Consider the following 13,906-nt stretch of genomic DNA (forward strand, 5'->3'; position numbering starts at 1 on the left):
TTTCCCTTCTATGGTCCTCGGCCTGGGATAAAATAAGCGAAAAGCATTCAATTAATCCGTAACATAAATGGCCCATGAAATGTTATCTACTTAAGGAACTTGATATATTTGGGAGTTGTTTGGAAAATATAACTCATCTCATTTCAAAATTTTTTATAATTTTCTTCTCAAACATCACTAAAAAACAAACATTTTAATTTTAAATCTTTAATTTTTTCATCTAACTATTACCTAATCATTACAATTTTTTCAAACTTTTAAACAAAACATTAAAAAAAAAAAAACTCAACTTTTTCAAATTTCAATATAAAAATTATATTCTTACAATATTTTAATTTTATAATATTTTTTATTCAATTTTTTATCTCTCATTTCCTAAAACTCAATAAAATCTTAATTCAAACCATTTCATTATTATTTATAAACTATTTCATTACTATTTACAAAATTTTCATTTCACAAGCATCCCCTTAAGCTAACTAGTTATACATAAAGCATAACCCAAGTAACTGATCTAAGAGTAATAGAAATAGATAACCAAACAAGGAAAATTTAGAACAAAATGATGAGAAATAATAAAAATAAAAATCAAGTTTAAAACATGGTTTCAAGATTACTAATCGTGTGATGATCGATCAATACTTTTAACCAAGATTCTAAACTTAATTTAATTCTTTTTAAAGCTCATAGGGTCGTGGACTACTTTAATGAGGTAGTCTTCTAAATTCAAATGTTGATCTAAGAATTGATCTATAAGGGTAAATAGGGGGTGTTACTTCACAACCATAACAAACTCATCAAGGCCAAAACACACATAGGCTATTTTTCTTGATTTTTATTGTAATTCTATCAAACCTCATTTCTCATGCTTAAACCAAAATATTACAACATAGAAAATCATATCATATGTCCAAATAGCATACTAAAACAATCAACAAAATCTACTTCCCAAAATCGAGAGGAGATGAGTTGAGATGAAAGTTGAATAAAATATTATTAGAATATTATTATTATTTCAGGATTTGAAAATGTTGAATTGTTTATTATATTTTGTATAGGAATTTGAGAAAGTTGTAATGATAATATGAGATGAAACAGTTCTTATATCCAAACAGAGCCTTAGGGTTTAATCACTTGATTAAATCACTTTCACATGTTATTAACCAATCGAATTCATGTTATGACATCATTATTCAACCCTTTAAACTTTAGAAATTTTATTGACCCAAGCAAAATCGGATTTGGGCTTGATAGCAACCAAAACCTTAGCCAAATCTTCTTTAAACCCCAAATTGAGACCCATCAGGTTAAGGCCCACAAAATTGAGCTGCTTTTACAAAGCTTGTGGAGGAAGTTTTCTCCCATTCATGGCTGACCAAACTCTGCCCAACATAGCCCTTAGTTGTACTTGATTTGAAGGCCAAAGCCACCTCACTCACCAAGTCTCACACGGCAACTCAATACCATGGGCTGGTTTTGCCCATTGTTTTGGGCTGACACAACCATCACTCAAGGTCATTCACAACCCTCACATCACCCCCTCAATTGTGTAAAAAGGCGTCCAGTCCATTTCCCTTTCATTTTATCTATTTCCAACACTTTTCTTGGAGAGAAACTTAAAAGTTCTTTCACACAGTTTTTCTAAGTCACTTTGCATGACCTTTTTGAAAATTTATGCAATAGTTGTTTCTCTTTGAGTCTATTTTCTATGGATATCTTTTGTGTTGATTTGCATTTCCATTTGATCGGACAAAAATTGTTTTAACCATAAAAAGGTCGTTATGGTTGATAAACTGGATAGTTCTTATTATTTTGGAATTTTTGACTAAGCTATTGAAAAGTTCTTGGTCTGAAATTTTTTTGGAGTGTAGTTAACATATTTATATGAAATTTTGATGAGGATTCATTACATGTTATAAGCTTTTAATAAAAACTTTTCTTAAATCTAAAAAGTTGGAAACTGTTTTAAACTGGAAGTAGTAAAACAGTTTCTGTTTTGTAAAAGCTTGAGTCTTTTGTTGTGAAATTATGCTCCAATGGCTTTTATATTTTTATATGATGATCCCAATCTTTTATCTATATGTTAGGATGTTATTTTGAATATTTTTTGTTGTGATTTTAAAGTTATGATGTTTATATATGAAGAGACTCAGTTAGGCCATAAATTTGAGGTTTGTGGTTAGATCCATGTTTTGATTTAATTTTGGCCATGTGATCTTGAGTTTAATGCTTGTCTCTACTCTAAGACACAATTTTTAACCATATGATGTTGTTGGTTTGTGACTTTTGTCATGGTATGTTTTGGATCAAAGGATTTGATCAAAACCAAACCTTAAGGTAATCGGTTTTGAGTTCAAGTGTTTAAGCCAAAAGTTTGGTGATGAATTTGTGGTTTTTGTGGTTTTTCTTGATGATTCAAAGCATGATATTTCTTAGGAGTATGTTAGGAATATGTTAGAAGTGTACCTTTGAGCTTTTGGAGTTCTTAGAGTTGTTTTTAAAAAGGACAAAACCTTGAGAATCAAAGGTTATGTTTTTAGTTAAAGCTTAGAGCTTTGTTTTAAAAATATTTTTGTGATTTTTTTAAAGTGAGTTTTTTTTTTTTTTTTTTTTTTGATCTTGTATGATTTTTAAATATAGGAAGTGATCATCCATATTGCAATATTTCGATTTGAAGCATGAGGAATGAGATTGATAAAATTGCAACAAAAATCAATGTGTTTTGCCCTCGAAGGTTTTGGCCTTAATGTATTTGTCATGGTTGTGATTTGTTTTAATTTTTTCTTATTAGATATTTGGATTTAGGACAAAAATTATATGAGGACTGTAAATTTTGGCGGGTTTTGGAGTTAGGATGCAAAATCCTTAAGTTATGAGTAAAATTGTCATTTTTTCACATGTAAAAAGTAAAATGACAATTTTACTCTAAGATAGCATTTTTCATGTTTCTAAGTTATTAGTGATTAAATTTTAACATTTATAAATCCTTACCCACAGTTTCTCGTGTTTCGTACTTTTCTCCATAAACGCGATGAATCACTCAAGTTTGAGTAGCACAAAGGCTATCCCAAATGCAGGAGGGTGTCGCATAATAATTAGGAATAAATTTTTAGATCGTCTCCTCAGGGAAATTTACTTAAAATCAAACTCGTTTAAAATTATGAAAATATTCACAAAGAGAAAATAAAAGTGGTGGTATGTGCAATGAATGGAAGAGTGGAATGAGAATGAAAATGGCATTAGTCATGGACTAGATTCATATTTTTGAATTTTTGAGTGTCGAAATGAAATGTAAAAGACTAACAAATTGAAATTAACAATCAAGGAATCAACTAAGCTAAACAATCTTAATTAAAATTGGAATATGAGCTGAAGATTGAAAAAGCTCCAAAATTAAAATTCTAGGATTCATCCTTGCACTTAAATCATAAATTCTCAAAATCAATCTATAATAATTGTAATGTATATTTAATGGAAGTTTAAATAACCGAGAAGAATAAATAACACAAAGTAAATAAACAACAAATAAAATGCTCAAAAGTTTAAGCCAAATATCTCAAAAATACATCATAAACTTTAAACTAAAATTAAGTAAATAGTAGAGAGTGAAAAGAATAAACCAAATAGATGGAGATGAAGGTGGTAGCAATGGAGGAGACTGGGCAGTGGCAGTGGACCCTTCAAGGTTCTTCAACGGCATTGTTGTGCTGTGTGCCTCTGAATGAAAAATAGAACCCCCCAATAATAAAACTCGTGCCTCTTACGCCGAAAGCCCTTCCTTTTTCTTTTCTTTTTTTTCTTTTTTTCATGCGGCGTTCCTTTCGTAAAGCCAAAAGGCCCGCATGCGTAAAACTCTCTTGAGTTTTACTTTTCAAAATGCCAAACTATGCAGTCATCTCTCTCCAAAACGCCCCCATATGCTAAAACTCAACTTTTTCTCAAAATCCCAAAATAACTTGGTCCCGCGTGCATGTTTGGCTCTAGAGAAACCAAAAAAACTTTTTGACTTTTCTATTTTCTTGGTTTTACATTTCTTGGCCTATAAAAAAGATAGAAATTAGAAGAGAAATAAAATAAAAAAGAAGAATAGAATATCAAAAATATGTTGTGCATGTGAAATACATTATCCAATTAAATCACAAGTTATAAAATTAAGCATAAATCATGTTATTAACCAATTTAAATCACAACTCATATTTATTCATCTGAACCATTTCTCCATCTAAAACCAATAATAATGTAATGAAATAAATAAAATATATTAGTTTTAAATGTATAAAATATACAATAACTCAACTTCATCACGCGACAATCATTGTAAGTTAGTTTCTAACTTACTGTCAGATTACTATATATGTATGTTGGTAAGGGAACTATTATTTATGTACTTATGTTATCATATGTGTCATGCCACTATATGTCCTTATGTTACACATTATATTCTAACTCTACATGTTTATCTAGTTACACATTATATTCTGTCACATAATGTGTAATAGATAAACATTATGTGACATGACATAATGTTTATATGATACACATTATGCCATGTTATGAAATGTTTGTCTGTTTCAAGTTATGTCATGTCACAAAACTTTTGTTTGTTTCATGTTATGTTATGTCATGTCACATAATATTTATCTATTATATGTTATGTTATGTCATGTCATGAAATGTTGGTCTGTGTCATGTTACGTCATGTAATTTGTCTTACATATATGTCATGTTATGCCAAGTCATTTATCATTTCGTTTCATGTCATGTTATATCTTGAGTACAGTTTGTGTATCTTGAAAACAATATTTTCCAAATCTAATCATGTTACGTCCACACACAATTAAGTTATTGTTTAAGACATTATTATTAAATCATGGTAATCTTATCAGACAATACTACTCTATCATGGTAACCCTATCAGACAAGATTACTCTATCATGATAACCCCATGAGACAAAACTATACTATCGTGGTAACCCATGAGACAAGGACACCATGACAACTCCATGAGATACGGACATTGTGGTAAACCCACGAGACAAGAATACAATTCAAGTTCATGATTATTTCAAGTTCAAGTTCATGTTCAATTTCTAGTATCTCTTGTAATAATTTAGAAGGCAGTGGTCAGACGGGAAGAAACTTCTAAGAAATTCAGAATTTTAGCTGTAATGATGTGAATTTAGAAGGTGAGGTTTTGCATCATGACATGGGTGACAGAGCCTTTGTTAAAGGTATAAAGTTAGAATTTCCAAGATTTGGACGTAGAAATCCATCATCAGCTTGGACTTATAAGGCCAACCAGTATTTTCTTTATCATCAAGTACCACCAGGGCAAATAATTTTTTTTTGCATCAATTCATATGGATGAGGAGGCTCTATATGGTTCCAAGATGCAAGTGAGGCTGGTTCTTTTCATTCTTGGTAGAAGTTTACTCAGGTTGTGAAAATTAGGTTTGGGTCATATGTATATGATGATCCAATGGAAGCTCTTATAAGATTAAAACAAGTAAGCTCTGCTACTCATTATAAAGCTGAGTTTGAGTTGTTGTCCAATAGAATAAAAGGGATTTCAGAAGAAGGAAAAACAAAATAGTTGTTTCTTGAGTGTCTTGCGTGATGAGATCAGATTGCCGGTAAGAATGTTGAATCTTACTTCATTAAATGATGCTTTTGGGTTAGCTAAAATTCAGGAGCAATATGTTTGGAGTACTAAGAAATCATGGATAAATAGTTTTTTCGATTTTCATCAACAGAATTCTGAAGCCAAGAATGGTCCGAGATCTATTTTGGGTAATCTTAAGTCCTCACTAGTTACTAAGTTGCCTTATCAGAAAGTGTCTGAGGCTCAAATGCAGGAAAGAAGAAGAAATTGCCTGTGTTATTTTTGTAATGATAAGTGGCATCAAGGCCACAAATGTGCTAAGCCAAATATTTACTTGTTGGAGGGTATGGAGGTGCTTGATAGTGAGGTTGTTGAGGAGCAAGATAAGATAAAATTCAATAAGAATTCTGAAGAATGTGGAGATATTGCCTCTATCTCTTTACAAGCTATTGTTGGTTCCCCAAATCCTAAGACAATGAGAATTGTGGGCCAAATTAACAAGAAAATGGTGGTTATTTTAGGGCTCGTTTGTTTTCGCAAATGAGATGAGTTGAGTATAAATTAAAAAGTTGAATAAAGTATTGTTAAAATATATTTTTTAATATTATTTTTGTTTTTGGATTTAAAAAAGTTGAATTGTTTATTTTATTTTGTATTGGAAGTTGGAAAAATTGTAATGATTAGATGAGATGAAATGAGATGTTTTCTGAAAACAAACGATGCCTTAATTGACACTAGTAGTACTCACAACTTTGTGGATACTGCAGTGGTCACAAAATATAGATTGGCTGTAAATGGTGATCAATCGATTTAAGTTAGAGTTGCTAATGGTGATGTGGTGCACAGTTTAGGCAGTACTGCTGCTGTAGCAGTGTATATGCAAGGAACTAAGTTTGTTGCTGATTTTTATACCCTTAGTTTGGGTGGATGTGATGTAGTAATGGGGGTGCAATGGTTGTTATCATTGGCTCCTATACTGTGCAATTTTGTTGAACTGCAGATGAAATTTTCTTATAAAGGCAACATTGTTGTTCTTAAAGGCCTCACATCTCCTAATGCTGAGTTGGTTGATGATAAGGAGATATCCAGCATTTCTAAGATTGGATCTAAAGGGTTTTTTTGGTTGCAATTGATAAATGTGGAGACTAATCAGAACCTATCTAGTTCTTGTACTGAAACTGAGGAGTTGTTGCAGAAGTATGATGGAGTCTTTGAGGAACCTACGGGTCTTCCTCCTCATAGGCCTCGAGATCACCAGATTTTGTTGAAGAATGAGTCTATGCCTGTTTGTTTAAGGCCATATAGATACCCTTTTTATTAGAAAATCGAAATTGAAAAGATTGTTGCAGAATTGTTGAAGACTGGTGTCATCAGCCAAGCCAGTCTTCATTTTCTTCTCCTGTGTTGCTGGTCAAAAAGTCAAATAGCTCTTAGAGAATGTGCATGGATTATAGGATGCTTAATGAGGCTACCATTAAAGATAAGTACCCAATATCAGTAGTTGATGAATTGTTAGATGAACTATTTGACTCAACTGGGTTTTCTAAACTTGACCTAAGGTCAGATTATCATCAAATTAGAATGAGGCTTGAGGATGTACATAAAACTACATTTAGGACACATGAGGGACATCATGAGTTCCTTATTATGACATTTGGACTCACTAATGCTCCCTCTACCTTTCAAGCTCTCGTGAATTATGTCTTTAAACTATTCTTGAGAAAACTTGTAATTGTGTTCTTTGATGATATATTAGTGTATAGCAAAGACCTGTAATTCATTTGTTGCATTTATCCATTATCTTGGGGGTTTAACAGCAGAATCCGTTGTTTGCCAAGAAATCCAAGTGCCATTTTGCATGCCAAGAAATAAAGTATTTGTCATTTAATTTCCAAGGAATGTGTGAGGGCTGATCCAAAAAAGTTAGATTCTATGGTAAATTGGCCAATTTCAAAAACTCTTAAAACTTTGAGGGGTTTTTTGGAGTTTACTGGATACTATAAGAAATTTGTTCGAAAATATGGTCAAATTGCTGCTTCACTTACTGCCTTGCTGAAGAATGATGCTTTCTTGTGGAGTGAGGCAGCCACTGTGGCTTTTGAGGAGTTGTAGAAAGTTGTTGTGAATCCACCAGTTCTTGCCTTGCCAGAGTTCACACAGAAGTTTGTAATTGAGTATGATGCTTGTGTAGCGGGGATTGGTGCTGTGTTGATGTAGAATCAGAGGCCAATAGCTTTTCTAAGTCAATCTTTGAAGGGTAAAAATCTGTCACTTTCCACTTATGAGAAAGAGTTATTAGCCTTGGTGTTAGCTATTAAAAAATGGAGGCCTTACTTGCTGGGTTTTGCTTTTGTCATAAGAACTAACCACCTTAGTTTGAAGTATTTGTTGGAACAAAAGGTGGGTACAGCAACTCAACAAAAATGGATCTCAAAACTATTGGGCTATGAGTTCTCCATTGAGTATAAAAAAGGGGTCTAGAACAAGGTAGCCGATGTCTTGTCTCGAATGGATTTCCAAGAAGATGAAGCTGCAGTGTGTTTAGTTTCCTATCCTACACCAGTTTGGTTAGAGGAATTGAAATAGGCCTATGTAATTGATCCAATGGTCCAACAACAATTGTCTTTGTTACAAGATGGCTCTCCTTCAACCTCTTCTTTCACTCTTAAGCATGGGGTTCTGTTTAAGAATGAGAAGATATATGTGCCAAATTGTCAAGAACTAAAGCTGAAGGTGCTGCATTTCATACATGCTAGCCTATCTACTGGGCATTCTGGTTTTTGTAAGTCATTGCAAAGGGCTATGTATGATTTTTATTGGCTTGGTTTGAAAAAGGAAGTCAAGAATTTTATTAAAAAATGTGAGGTTTATCAGAAAAATAAAGTAGAAAATATCCTGCTGGATTATCACAGCGATTGGCTGTTCCTCAACATATTTGGACAGTCCATGGATTTTGTTGAGGGGTTGCCAGTCTCTAAAGGCTATTATGTAGTAATGGTGGTTGTGGATAGGCTCTCGAAATATTCACATCTTATGCCTTTAAAGCACCACTTTACAGCAGCAAAAGTAGCATTTGTGTTTTTTGACAATGTCTTAAAATTGCATGCGATACCTCATAATATAGTTTTTGATATAAGATCCACTTTCACAAGTTCCTTTTGGAAGGAGCTGTTTACACTGAAAAAAGAGTCACTCTCTCTTATTCATCTGCCTATCACCCTCAAAGTGTGGTCAGACCGAGACAGTTAACAAATGCTTAGAGCATGTTTTAAGAAGTTTCATAGCAAATAAGCCAAGATTATGGTTTGAGTGGTTAACCTTGGTTGAATGGTGGTATAACACCATTTTTCATACTTTAACAAAGCTAACCCCTTATGAGGTGATTTATGGTAGATCACCGAACAAGCTTCAGTCTTATGTTCCTGGTTTAACTGCTAATCAGGCAGCGGATGAAGTGCTGAAGACAATAGAGGAAATTTTGACTACATTGAAGGGTAACTTGAATGCTGCTCAAGGAAGAATGAAGTATCAAGCTGACAAGAGTAGAACTAAAAGAGAATTTCAAGTTGGTGATTGGGTATTCCTCATATTACAACCATATAGACAGCAGTCCTTGGTGGCTAGGAAAAATTTTAAATTGTCTCCTAGGTTCTATGGATCATTCCAGATTATTAAGAGAATTGGCCAGGTAACTTATAAACTGGATTTGCCTCAGAATTCTGTCATTCATCCAGTGTTTCATGTATATTGTTTGAAGAAAAAGGTTGGGCAACATGTATCTCCTCTGTTAACATTACCACCAGTCAATTTGAGAGACAAGTTAAAAAAAATAGTAGAAGAAACAAAGAAATTAAAGAAAAAATATTAAATGATTAATGGAGAATAAAGATTAATTTTAAATGAAAATTAAAGTGAAACAAAGTGACTAACGAAAAAAAGTACTTAAATTTGACAAACAGTAAAGCGTCAGGGATCCCTTGCACAAATCTGGTATTTTAATTATTCTTGATTCATTAAATAATTCGATTGGGAACTCAATTCCCAAAATTCTCAATCGAAAGGTATAGATTTATTCTTAAGTTTTCCTAGGTGCTTATGGAGTCTAGAATCATATAAGAACCTCCGGTCATTAGGCTTAAACATTTTTCTCAAAATATTTTTATCATGAAACGCTTTCATTTTAGTCTTATAGATTCTAGAGTTCATATTTGAGAAATTTAATGACCATCCTATTATCATTGCTACTGCAAGCTGTTGCCTCTACCTATTTTGACACATAATCTACCGCCATAATAAGATATTGATATAAAAAAAAATAAGGAAATGGTCCAATGAAATCAATGTCTAACAATAAAAAATTTCAATCATTAAAATTAGGTTTAAGGGCATCATATTACGACGAGACATAACTCCTAACTTTTGACAGTTTTCACATAAGCGACAATAGATATTTGCATCCTTAAACAAGGTGGGCCAATAAAATCCACACTGCAGAATTTTTGTAACGATTTTCTTCATTGAAAAGTGGCCCCCACAAGTTTGGGAGTGACAAAATTCCAAGACGCTAGCAATCTCCTCATCAGGGATGCAACGTCTTAAAATTTGGTCAATGCAATATTTGAAAAGAAAAAGGTCATCCCAATAGAAATTGCATACCTCAGTCATGAACTTCCTCTTGTCCTGAGCACTCCAATCTACCGGTATCTCACATGCAGCCAAATAATTCACAATATGAGCAAATCATGATAGAGAAGTAATAGAAAGTAAATTCTCATCAGAAAAATCATCATTGATTGGCAGGTGGTCAGATGTGTCCTCAAATGTGAGCCTTGAGAGATGGTCAACCACTACGTTCTCCACTCTTTTCTTGTCTTTGATGGTGATGTCAAATTCCTGCAAAAGTAAAATCCACCGTATTAGTTGCGCCTTAGCATCATTCTTTGTAAGAAGGTACTTAATGGCTGTATGATCTGTGAAAATAATAATAAGAGAACCAATCAAGTAAGCACAAAACTTATCCAAAGCAAACACTACAACTAGCAACTCTTTTTCAGTGGTGGAGTAATTCATCTGAGCACTATTTAGAGTTCTACTAGCATAGTAAATGACAAAAGACTTTCCCCCTTCACTGTTCAAGAACAACACCTACAACAAAATCACCAGCATCACATATTATCTCAAAAGGTAAAGTCCAATCAGGTGGCAACATTATGTGTGCTAAAGTAAGCTTGCCAATAAGCATTTTAAAGGCCTCTTGACAAACTTGTGTCCACTAAAATGGGGCATCTTTCGCTAGGAGGTTACATAGTGGTCTAGGAGGTTAAAAGCCCGCATGACTAAGAAATGATCTCACTTCCTTTACTGTCCTAGGTGTAGGCAACTTAGACATTAATTCAATCTTAAATTGATCAACATCTATCTCCTAGAAGAAATAATATGCCTTAAGACAATACCTGAAGGTATCATAAAGTGACATTTTTCCTAATTTAAAACCAATTCCTTCTCCTCACAACGAGTAACCACTCTCTCTAAATTCAATAAACATGCATCAAAAGAAGATCCAAAAACAGTCAAGTCATCCATAAAAACTTCCATGTAATTTTCAACCATGTCACTAAAAATGCTCATCATGCAACATTGAAAAGTAGTAGGTGCATTACACAATCGAAATGGCATTCTACGAAAAGTATAAGTACCAAAAGGTCAAAAGAAAGTGGTTTTATCCTGGTCTTCTAATGCAACTTCAATTTGATAATAATCAGAATAATAATCCAAGAAACAATAAAAAGGATGATCAGCCACACGCTCAAGAATTTGATTAATAATTGTTATTAGTTCTAAAAATTCTTCTCTCAAACGTCTCTCGTAGGCGACTGAGGTGAAGCAGTTTTATTCTGCTACTACTCCTGTGGAAGTAGGGAGGAGGAGATTCCGATTACCACGGTGGTTGGGAGTGGGGAGGAAAGGGAGGGATTGTCAGAGAGGTGGGAGCGATTGAAGTTAAATGAGGAAGAGAAGAGCTCTGTAGTGATTAACTCAGAAGAGGTGGAAGAACTCAAAACGAAAGGAGAAAGAAGTCTGGTAGGGAAGATCTGCTCCGAGAGGATGATTGGAAAGGAACTTGTTAGATCGATGATGGATAAGGTGTGGCGGGTGAGGAAAATGGTAGAATTCCATGAGATTGGAAGAAACTCTTTTGTGATAACTTTTGAAAATAAAAGAGATAGAGACAGAGTACTAGAGGGAGGTCCCTGGCTATTTGATAATTCTCTCTTGGTACTGAAGCTGTTCGATGGAAGGACGCAATCACATATGCTGGATTTTGATAGTGAAAGTTTCTGGATCCAATTGTTTAATCTTCCACTGGGAGGAATGAACCGCAGAATAGGTGAGCAGATTGGAAATTCGATAGGGAGAGTCGTGGAGGTGGATGCAAATGAGAGTAATGTAGCATGGGGAAGATGTCTTAGGTGGAAAGTGGAATGTGATCTGAGGAAGCCTATTGCAAGGGGAAGAACAATCCATTTTGATGGCAGAAGCATGTGGATTCCTTTTAAATACAAAAAACTGCCTAAGATATGCTTTAAATGTGGTTGCATCTCACATGATAAGGAGGGATGTGAAAAACAGGAAGCTGATGGTGTAGATGGAACTTTTCAGTTTGGTTCCTGGTTGAGAGCACAAAGAGGTAATCGAATGAATTTTGAGAGGAAAGGGGAATCAAAAACCCAAACAAGTGAAGAGGAAACATGGGAAATTCTGAGAGGTGGTATAAGTGTGGATGGTGATGGGGACGGCCACAGAGAGGGAAAGAAAACAAAAAATGAGGTGAGTGAGGGTGGTGGTGAGGTTTGCAGAAAGGAGGATTTAGTCTTGAAGACAATGCAGGGAGGAGAGGAAAGAGGGGTAGAGGAAGTGAATGAGGGATCAAACCTGTTTTCTATAGTAGTACAGGAGGGGGATGATTGTATGAGGGAGTTGCTGGTTAAAAAAACTGAAGGAAAAAGTCAAAAGGGGGGTAGTTGGAAAAGAAAGGCACGGGGTGTAAAATCTCAATGTGAGGTTATTATGTCTACTACTCCCATAAAAAGAAATGTGGAGTGTTTAGGGAAAGGGGGAGATCTGAGGGGTGGATTGGAGAAGAAGGTTAGGAGGGAGGGGGAAGAGGTGGAAGAATGGATGGTAAACTCAATGGTGGAGGTTGTTAAACAGCCCTGCCAAGAATTATGAGTCTACTAAGTTGGAACTGCCGAGGGCTTGGGAACCCTCGGACAGTTCAAGATCTTAGCCTTTTGGTTAAGGAAAAGAAACCCAAGCTTGTATTTCTCATTGAGACTATGAGCAGAGTTAGGATAATGGAGGCTTTGAAGAAAAAGTTGGGCATGGAGGGATGTTTTGCAACAAACCCGATAGGAAGGAGAGGGGGTTTAGCTTTTTTCTGGAAAGATGAAGAGGCAATTGAAATTAAATCTTTCTCTTATTGGCATGTTAGTGCTAAAGTTAGGGAGGATGACAAAAGAGAATGGTTGTTCACTAGATTTTATGGGCATCCGGATACTTCAAAAAGAAGATTCTCTTGGGAGTTGTTGGCAAGAGTGAATCCAGGGAGAGGAATTGCATGGTGTGTTTGATGGGATCCAAAATGGGCATAGTCTTAAAGATCATTTGCAACTTCCAGATGGGTCAAGAAGATCAAGGAGACAATGCAAGGATTGATGCAATCCACTTGGGACAAGTTTAGCAATAGCCCAACATTCAAGATGGGGCTTGAAGGATGAAGATCCAGTTTTAATTCATTTGATCAGCTACGGAAGAGGGCAACGACAAGACTTAAAGGCTTTGGGCTCTTGAAGGGTTTCAACTTATTTAATTCATTTAAAGAACTTATTTTATTAGTTTAGAATAATTGAGTTTATTATGAGAAGCACTTAAGGGGGCCTATGCAAGGGCATGTTGGGAAAGTTATTATTTTATTGAACTAGGGTTAGGGTTACTGTAGCCGAGTTACTGTACGGCACTGTAGCCGGCACTGTTCATCCAGGGGCACTTTTGGAAGATGGGGGTTTATTTTGGCTAGGGTTTCATTAGGTTTTGCTTTAAATACTCTATGTAGCCTCATTCTAATCAGTTTATGAAGTTTATGAAATTTGATGAATTTATTCATTGTGAGTTGAGTTTTACTCCTCTTGTTCTTAATTGAACTTTTGAACTTATCAAAGGTAAATCACAACCTTTGTGGCGTTCCTCCTTTGTAATTTGGGTTCTTGAGACGGGTTCTTCAACGGGTCTAGATTTTAATATAAT

Source organism: Juglans regia, chromosome 13, assembly GCF_001411555.2.
Source record: "Juglans regia cultivar Chandler chromosome 13, Walnut 2.0, whole genome shotgun sequence".
NCBI classification, from domain to species: domain Eukaryota; kingdom Viridiplantae; phylum Streptophyta; class Magnoliopsida; order Fagales; family Juglandaceae; genus Juglans; species Juglans regia.